We start from the raw sequence: 9,428 nt of genomic DNA, 5'->3' as shown, positions 1-9,428 counted from the left end.
GGCGAACGATATCAAAAGTATCCAAGTCACCAAGAATTCTATCGAGGGACAAGCGACCGCAGGGAATGGTCGGAAAACAAGACACACGCACGTCCTGGAAGTCAAGACATTCAACAAGGATATGGACGACCGCAAGACGGGACACTGCAATTTGGACAATAAGGAGCAGGGCGGGGCTCCATTAAGTGACCGTGAGTTAAACGGGTACGGCCAATATGTAACCTAGACAGAGCCGTTTACCACTTCCGGTTACAGTGATAGGAGGAAGGCCACTGGGACACACGACTCTTAACAGTAGGCAGTTTGTTACCAATAACAGAAGACCAATAACTCTGCTAACGGGCAAGGATGAGACATGATTAACTGGGTAGAAGTCTGAATAAGGAATACCTTTACAGGAGATGGGACAAGTGCGAATAGCTTCCTTAGCAGCAACATCCGCCCGCTCATTTATTGACACACCAAAATGGTTGGGCCCCCAGCAAAACTCAGACTTAAATTTATTGGAGATAGGAAACCGCCAATGTTGAATCTCTATGATCACCGGGTGGTCATAGAGATTCACAGATTCACTATGATCCACTATGATCATTACTATGATTCACTATGATCTTCACAGCAGAGCATAAAGCTCTGCTGTGAAGATGCTAACCTCCGGAGGAATGCGACACATATAAGTGTGGTCAGGAAAACCAACAGAGTAAACACACCGTCTGCAGACTTAGACCCATCGGTGAAGATGGGAACGGAGTGGGAATGAGAAGAAAAGTGCTCAAGGAAGAGGCGTTTCAGAACCGTAGGAGGGGTAAAAGCTTTAGTGAGGCGGGTCAGAGAAGTACAAAATTTGGGAAGGGGGGGACACTCCACGGGGGCAAGGATGGAACAAAACGAGGAGAAACATTGGTAATATGAAGTGAAAGAGAATCTTGTAAGCGAGTCAAACGGACAGAAAGAGGGAGGTGGTGAAGAGTAGATTATTTGGAGACAGATAGAGCCACCTATGTATGTAGATCAGATAAGAAAATCAGAAGCGGGGAGCCACATAGTGCCACTCCATATTAGGTCACCCAAGGTGTGAGTGGTAGCAGTCGAAAAAACAGTGAAGATAGGTATCTATTATGTGCCACTATGATCATGTTCATTTATACAGTAAAGTATGACAATATATTTAAGTAAAAATGAATTTATTTGTATAATAAACACTCGTGGGTGAGTGCCAGTTACGCCCCCACATTCCTCTATGGGGCAGGTGTAAAACAGGTTCCTCCCGGTGAGGGTGGTCGCCCGTACCCTTCCTCGCACCTAATGGCCTTGACTTTACCGTAACAGAGTTCCACACCCAGCGGAGGTTGAGTGGGTCTTATATAGGGGTATTAAATTATAAATCTCCTCCAGGGGTTAAAAAAAATCAAAGAATTTATTAATGTTTTATTAGGTAAAAATCACAAATGATGTATAAGAAGTTAATTATGGCCCCTATCCCTCTCCCCCCTCCACCTCCCCTTCCTCATCTGAGTAGAATTCTGACGTCTCCCCATCCGTGGTGAGTGGGGGGAGGTCTTGACCCCCTCCCCCCTCTCTTGGGGGAGTGGGGTGAGTTGGCTGGTTGCCTTTTGGACGACTTTCCTTCTGACTCTCATCTGAAGTGTTCTGGAAAGAGATGGGGAAAATAATTTATAGGACTATATCTTTTATTTGAAAAATATTCTATTTCCTCTAAGAACAGTTAGTACATACCTCTCCCCCTGCAGGAGCGACCTTGTGTCCTCTACAGCAGGCATCATCAATTAGGGTACGTAACAGCATCTTGTTTGGGGCAGACCTTCCTCGTAGAATTACTACTCTACAAATGTGGACAGGTCCTAAGAATTGCACTGAAAAAAAAGAAGAGGTAAAATAGAGGTTGAGCAAACTTTCTATTGTGGGAAAAAAAATAAATCTTTACCAGAAAGTGAGGGTAATACTAACCAGGCCCTTCAAGGACTTCAATCTTCCCTGCGTGTGTTTCTGGGGAGACGCCTTCCATTTGTAGGATAAGGGGGATGGGGGTCTTCTAGGGAGGTTGTGGGGTGAGAGGTGTTTTATATGTGGGGTAATCCCCCTGTTAGGTGGGTTGCCTAGCTAACAAAAATATTCTCTACACCACCTATAAGAACCAACCCTTACTCCTCTACAAAATGTCCTAACACAGTGATGTTTCATAGGAAAATATCGTCTCGCATAAGCGAGGGCTCGTTTATCATTTAATTTTAAACTAACGCTTGAAAATACATTATGTAAGTAATGTACTGTTGAAGGCAACCCCAGGTGACTCACCCTATGGACGAACATTACGCAATACAGTCCACAAGCAAGGGTAAAATCACTCTGGAGTCTGTAGCACATTCCAAACACCTTTGTTATTGTGTTAGTTTTAATAAATCCTTGAAAATAATGTCCATAAGTAACCGCCGACATTGCATAACTATCGAAAAAAAACATTCGATGTTTAACTTTATCAACATAAATAGCTACCCAATGTCCCATAGTTAATCTGCTATGTGATGGTAAAATATTAGTTATGAGAACAATAGGTTTTCTTGATGAGATATTTAAATGTTCTATTTCATCAGCATTATAACAACCTAGGTAGAGTGCTCGATCCCCTAGATTATTTTTTAAATTAATATTTATATCATTACAATTCATTATGTTTTTAAGCTCGCACGTCACACAGAACAGTTCTCTGTCCGTCGATGGATAGTACCCCGGTCGTTTCCCCAAACAGTAAAACCAGCCTGTTATATGTAACACCACCGCCAAACTCAAGCTCCATACGCAAGTTGCCAGATTTCTCCACAGGGAGGGAATCCTTTGTTTGAATGGTGGTTAAGTCAAAGGCGAATATCGATCTTCCCTTATTAAAAGTGTCATAGGCTAGAAGTGAATCACGCTCTAAGCCTAATGTCTTCAAAGTTTCGTAATAAAGGCGGGCATAATGATTGTCGAAATCACCACCAATTCGGTAAATTGCATTATTGTTCAAATACATGGCGATATTTTTCAGTTTTGCATTTTCAAAATATAATCCATTACCTTGGTGAAGGCCAGCGAAATAATTCATTGGCACAATTACCATGAATATCCTGTGAGGAATTACTTGCGCCCAAGGCTGATCAATTAAGAGACTAGTTTGATTCCCTGCTAGGACATATGTTTTAGAAATGGTTTTATTGAAAGTATAGCTTATGGGGTCGGGGGATGCTAACAGTGAGCTGTTTAAGGCTAGGTAAGCACTTGGGTAGGGGAACACTCGTGTTACCCACAACTTAGCATAATCCATATGCAGCCGATACTTAGAGCCATCGTCCACACTTGTATTTAGCACCCAAGCATGTGGGGAGAGCTCCAATCTTAGGCGCACATCTATATTATCTAATATGTATTGGTCTAGGGTTGTTACGTCCAATAGTAGGGGAAAACACATTGACAATCCTTTACCTTTTAAATCGGTCATAAATTTTTTATCCTTGGCGGTTGCCCCAGTAAAAAATGTATTAGTAAATTCGTTAGGGATTACACCATCATCACTCCAGTCCCTACGAAAGGCTCCAATCCTCCCCAAGGAAGACATTTTTGATGGAGGCATGGAGGTAATTAATTTAATAAACGACCAATAATTAAAATTAGAATTTGTTTCAACTACCTGCTCTCCTAAAAACACCTGAACACCTTTAAACATGGTATTTGACAACCCATTAACAAATTCCACATGGTCATCCTCTTCCAATTTTGTGGTATCGTCATCTTTCGTTAAAGATACCTTAAAATCTATAACAATATTAGCTAGATCTAAGAAGGCACCCTGGGTTCCGGGGATGCGGAATTCTAAGTAATTATCCCGCAAACGTTGATTAATAGGGAGGTTAACAGGTAGAATGTCTATTTGCTGTGTGGAGGCAATTGAACTCTCCACATTACGTATTCTGTTACTTCTAGGAAATTGGTCAATAATACTGGAAGTATAATATTCTACAGGGATTTTCAACCCAGCTCCACTAGCCTCCGCCATGATCTCCTCCGAAAGGTGAAGTATGACTGCTTACTGTAGTGAAAATACATCATTTTTATACCCAAGGGCTCGTTTACATTTATTATTTTTATTTTTTCTTCTCCTAGAGAGTCTTTTAATTTTCCCGCCTGCTACCAATTTCTTCCCCACAGTCTTAAGAGCATCAATACCGTGAGTTCTCAGAGCGCTCTTTACATCCCGTCTACCACTGGTTAAATCACCAAGAACATTTTTCCCAAAATCGATAGCAGTCGGCGTTACAGTTTTCATGAAAAATGGTATGGCTCGTCGAGCCAAGCCGGCTAAGGTCCCAAAAAAACCACCACCAGATCTGAGATAAGGCGCTTGGAATGTGCGTATGTCATTCATCGCTCCCCCCCTCACCCCGTATCTCCCAGAGAGGGGGGAGAAGATCTCCCCATACTCCTTCTGGGAGGGTGTGTGGAAAGGTACTCGCATCCCGACTCCGCTTCTTATAATAACCGATGATGTGGGTAAACACTTATATATATATATATATATATATATATATATATATATATATATATATATATATATATATATATATATATATATATATATATATATATTTATATTTATATAGATTATATTGTTATACCTTAGGGCGGAGGTGTAAGACTACCGTAACCGACCTCCCATCTTCAAAACTAACCTTTCGCCCAAACTGATCTGTTATCTTAATGCTCACCTTCTCCAACGTGTTAGTATTTAATGTCTTGTACACTAGGGGATGAGCCCCTCTAGAATAAGAGTCATGATAATTGATTGCATCTAAGATATTTACAATTTGTCCCCCGTAACGATCCGGCTCGATGACGTCACTATAAATGAGTAAATAGTCACAACCTCCGTCATTGTCTGGGGGGAATGAGGCCACGATCTTTGAGGCTGCTGTAATGTCATCTGATTTTGCCTGATAAATGGTGTATTTGCGACTGCTGTCAAAACCAAGTACATTAGCTATTCTGTGTTTAAATTGAAGACTAAGAGAATATAAGGAACCAGTGCCTTCATTGTTAAGTGTAGAGGATAGTAACACGCGCTCTAAGGATTGATCATAGGAGAGGATTGGTTCTCTTCCTGAGAAGTATATTTTGAAATCACCTCGGAAGCTAAGCTTCATGTCGGTGATTATTTGTCGGCTAAGCTCACTCGTGATGAATGTGATGTTTCTGGATAATATGTTGGTTTTGGGGGTGTAGGTGTAGATGAGATGTTCTGGGCTTTTAGAAAGAGTTCCTCGCTTAAAAGTAGCATAGACGTCTATACCAGACTCCCCCTCATCCTTGATGATAGCGTTAATTCGTCTGGGTAGGAGTATGTTGACTAAGGCCACTTCATGTTTAATGGAAGGGTTTAAATGTAGAGTGGGGATGGTGTTTGTAAATGCTGAACTTGTGTTGTTGTATATATCTTCTTGGTCGAGGCTAGTGAGGTATATGTAGTGTTCCTCGTCCATTGTTAAGTTATGTACTGACTGGGGTGGGAATAAAACATCATTACTTATATTTTATTTTATTAATCTACTAAGGAAATATTACTTTTAAAAGAACTACAACAGGGGGGACTACATTTTGTTCCCCCATAACAAATTACATATAAAGAGCAGCAGCTGTTGGTACTGCTGTCGTCCGCTGCTGCCGCTGCTGCTGGGGGAGCTGTTGGTACCACTGACACCGCTGCCACCGCTGACGGCACTGCTGCTGCTGCTGCTGCTGCTACCACCGCTGGAACCGTTGTAGTTGGTGGTACTGCTGGCGCTACCGTTACCGCTGCCGGCGATGATGGTACTGTTGCTGCCGCTGTCACCGCCGGAACTGCTGTAGTTGGTGGTACCGTTGCCGCTACCACTACCGCTGACAACACTGTCACCATCGTCGGTGGACCTGCTACTGCTACCACCACCGAAGCTGTTGTAGATGGAGGTACTGCTGTTGCTGCTGCTGCTGCTGCTGCTGCTGTTACTGACTGTGGTGGTGCTGGCACGTCTTCTTTGAGCGTTGATGGTTACAGCTTTCGTTGTTTTTTCGGCGATGAGGATAACAGGAATATTTCCTGTGACTCTCCATCGAGGATGGTGTCAATACGATGATTTGAGAGGGGGTCGAAGTCAATAGTGGTTTCGATCCGTCGTTTGGCCGTGCCAGATGTTGTGGGTGGGGGTGGAGCAGCGCTGGAGGTGGATGAGTACTCTTGTAGGTGTCTCTTCTTCCTGGGGGTGGCTGGTGGTGCTGGTGGTGTAGAACGAGAAGAGCTTCCTGGGGTGGTGGCACCCTCCCCCACCACTGCATCTAGGGTGATAGTTTTACTATCACCCTCTCCCCTGGGATCATCATTCGGGAGGGGTACCATCGATGGGGTGACGGTAGAGGGACGTTTGAGGATTACCAACTCCTTGTTATGCTTGGCCAGCTCAGCGTTGAGCGAAATGAGCATGGGCCCGACGTCCTTGTGCCAGTTGTCCATGCCATCACGGGAGGCCCCCAGCCCATGGGGCACCACCAGCCGAAACATGGTTGGAGTTCTTACCATGAGATTGCCAACCTTTGTTAGGGCTGTTTTCAGCCAAAACAGCCTATTCTTGGCAGTATCCAGGGTGACATTGGTGATGTAGTGGATGTCGGAGGAAGACTGCACTTGCTCCTGAGCTATAGGGTTGGACTCGAAGGGTGCTCCTGCACCGAAAGCGGAAATTAGCGCCACGATGGTGGGGCGGAAGAACAAGACTGGCTCTTCGACAATGTCTTGACCGTCGGAGGGTAGGGGAGCTATCTTCACCTCGATGTCACCCGGGGTAGACCGGTAACGTATTGTGGCCCTGTTGACACGAGTCAGTCCTTCACGTTCCACACGGGCATAGTTGTAACATTTCCAAATTACACTTGCCAGTCCATAGGGACGCACAACAGCAGCGGGTAAGTCATACACTATGACATCACCGACCCCAAAGGCGTGGGTGTCGGTGATGTCGCTGTCTATTGACTTAATGGACGATAAAGCCATGGCGGAGGGGCGGTTGAGAGGAACGGGGTAGAGTCGTCGTCAACTATGGTGACCGAGGGTGACGGTGGAGGCCTTTAAATACACCTGTGTCCCCCACCTGGAGGGGGGAGGGATGTATGGGGTGTGGTGTAGAGGCTGCCTTCCCTACCTTAAAAGTCCATACACACTCCGTCCAGTCTCGAAGGCTGTAATCTGGTCTCGATGTTGGAAGGTTAATTTTTCCATTTGCCATATCTCCGTCTGGATTTCCTGGGATGAATATTCTTCATAACGTTTCACCGTCTCTCCAAATGACTTAAAAAACCGTTCTGGAGGGGCACTCAACACAAGACGGTCATAACAATCCCACAATGCATATATCAATCTACATTTGTGTTCGACATACTTGTAGTACCGCTGAGTAGCAACCAACTTCTTTAATAAGGGAGATTTGTCTTCTGGGGGTGTAGCTGGGGGAGGAGTGGGTCTAGAAGCTTGCTCCATGGTGGATATGCAACTGAATATGGTGGTCTTTAAGATGGTCTTCATATAGGTCTTCAATACGGCTCCCAATGGGGTCTCCTATGGATACCCCTCCCCCCTTTTAACTGAGATCTAGCGCGATAATTACGTATGAGGGTTGGGTCTATGCCAGCCACCCTCAGTAAAACCCTTACATCTTCCTTGTCACTTGCCCTAAATTGCCCCTTTGTGAAGGCTAGAGTTTTAATTATATCTAAAATATTTAAATTTTGTACAGGCTTTAATAAATTTCCGCGACTATCCCACATCACCTGTTGGCTGTTTTGTCCAAACATGTTCAATAATGCTTTGACATGAGGAATTTCCTCAATTTTAAAATTCACATTTATTAAGTTGTCCAGACTTGGATTTTGGGGTGTGATGGTGGCTTTATGTGGAGTGTGGCCAGCAACAATTACTTGCACTTCGGGCGGGAGGGTGGAATGTCCCCTTTTTTTATTTATTTTTTTTTTTAAAAGGCGATGGTCGCGCCGGGCAGCCCGCGTTTTTTTTTTTCTTTTTAAGGGTGGCGGCGGGCGACGGTCGCCGGGGGCCCCAATGTCATTTAAAGGGTGTGTGACCAGCCCCGCCCGTCTGGAGGTGCTACTACGGCAACACCGCCCACAGCCCGTTGTTGTCAGGTGGGAGGAAGGAGTGTCCTCTTCCCCCACCCCCCCATCACCCCTACCAGAGTCGCAGGTGGGTAGGTTACGGGCTCCCCCAATATTATTACTTGGGGTGGATTCGTTTTTTAAAGAGAAGGACATACTTTCACTACCATCACCACCGGGGGAGGGCAGACCCACAGCATTAGGAGGTGATGGTGAGTTCTTGTTTTTATTAAATAAATATTTTTCAGCTATGAATCGTGGTACCAGGCAATATTCTTTCACCATTTTATTCTCTCGTTACTTATTTACGCAATTACCTTATTAGGGAGGAAATTAACGATACAGCCAAAGGTAGCAGAGCTGCTAATATCGCCCCACCACGTCTGGAGGTCAGTATGAGCTTCTTTTTGTATAAAGGAGTTTTCTTACGCGCTACAGATCGTATGTCGTTCTGATATCTCTGTAAGCCATTAATTATCTGAGGTTGAACTGGGATGTTTCGTTTCAGAAAATTGGCAAAAATTTCACAAATTGATTCAATTTCCTGCCGTTTTAAAGCCTTGATTAGTTTATTCCGCTTCTTGGGTGATAAATTGTTTAATAAAAATAACAACTGATGATGTTTCTCTACGAGAGAGTCCTCTTGAACTGTCATTTTTTGTTAAATTTGACGATGTCTTGAGCTTTAATCCAGCTATTGGCAGAATCTGGGTACCCTCTCCACTTGACGAAATATTCTCTGTGTCCTTTCGATGTTTTCCTAGACTGTAATACCGTTACAGGAAAATAGTCTGGAAGGGATGTTGCAATCAATTCCTGCTCATAAAACATGCCACTGATCGTCTCGTTGTTTAAATCTTTGATTTTATATGTCGGGATTGGATGTGTTCTGTCAATATGTGACACTACAAATATTTCTTCTGTATTTTGGTGCCAAAAGCCTTTGTGAAATATATTCCTGCGCTTTGCCAATCGCACATGCTGTCCAAGGTGCAGCCGTGGACTGATGGCAGTTATGGAGGAGTCATTGTTTAAATACATGACCTTAAACTGTCTTCGTATATCTTCAATATTTTGCAACTTATGAATGGCATGAGGAGTATTTTTTAGCATCCTGTGGAAAGTGTGGTTGTACACGTCCACAACTTTAGGGAGGATGTGGGTGTATTTTAATGAATTAGCTTGAGTCATATAATGATACAGTTTATGTTTTAAAGTTCTGATGGCTCGCTCCACTATGC

At 43.8% G+C, this 9,428-nt stretch overlaps 1 long non-coding RNA gene across 1 annotated transcript in view; it reads right to left on the bottom strand.

Annotated features, from left to right (window-relative positions):
• Positions 1-1,415: 1,415 nt before the first annotated feature.
• The window catches only part of LOC138350359 (uncharacterized), a 175,769-nt gene continuing 167,756 nt past the window's right edge, over positions 1,416-9,428 (bottom strand). Inside the window, exons 3-4 of the long non-coding RNA XR_011222057.1 lie at positions 1,738-1,874; positions 1,416-1,650 (exon numbers count right to left, since the gene is read on the bottom strand). This is a non-coding gene — a long non-coding RNA (uncharacterized lncRNA). The remainder of the gene's footprint in view (positions 1,651-1,737; positions 1,875-9,428) is intronic.

The sequence above is a fragment of the Procambarus clarkii genome, chromosome 45 (assembly GCF_040958095.1).
Source record: "Procambarus clarkii isolate CNS0578487 chromosome 45, FALCON_Pclarkii_2.0, whole genome shotgun sequence".
NCBI classification, from domain to species: domain Eukaryota; kingdom Metazoa; phylum Arthropoda; class Malacostraca; order Decapoda; family Cambaridae; genus Procambarus; species Procambarus clarkii.
Note: the sequence above shows the minus strand (reverse complement) of the source record. Positions and strands in the feature narration are given on the sequence as shown.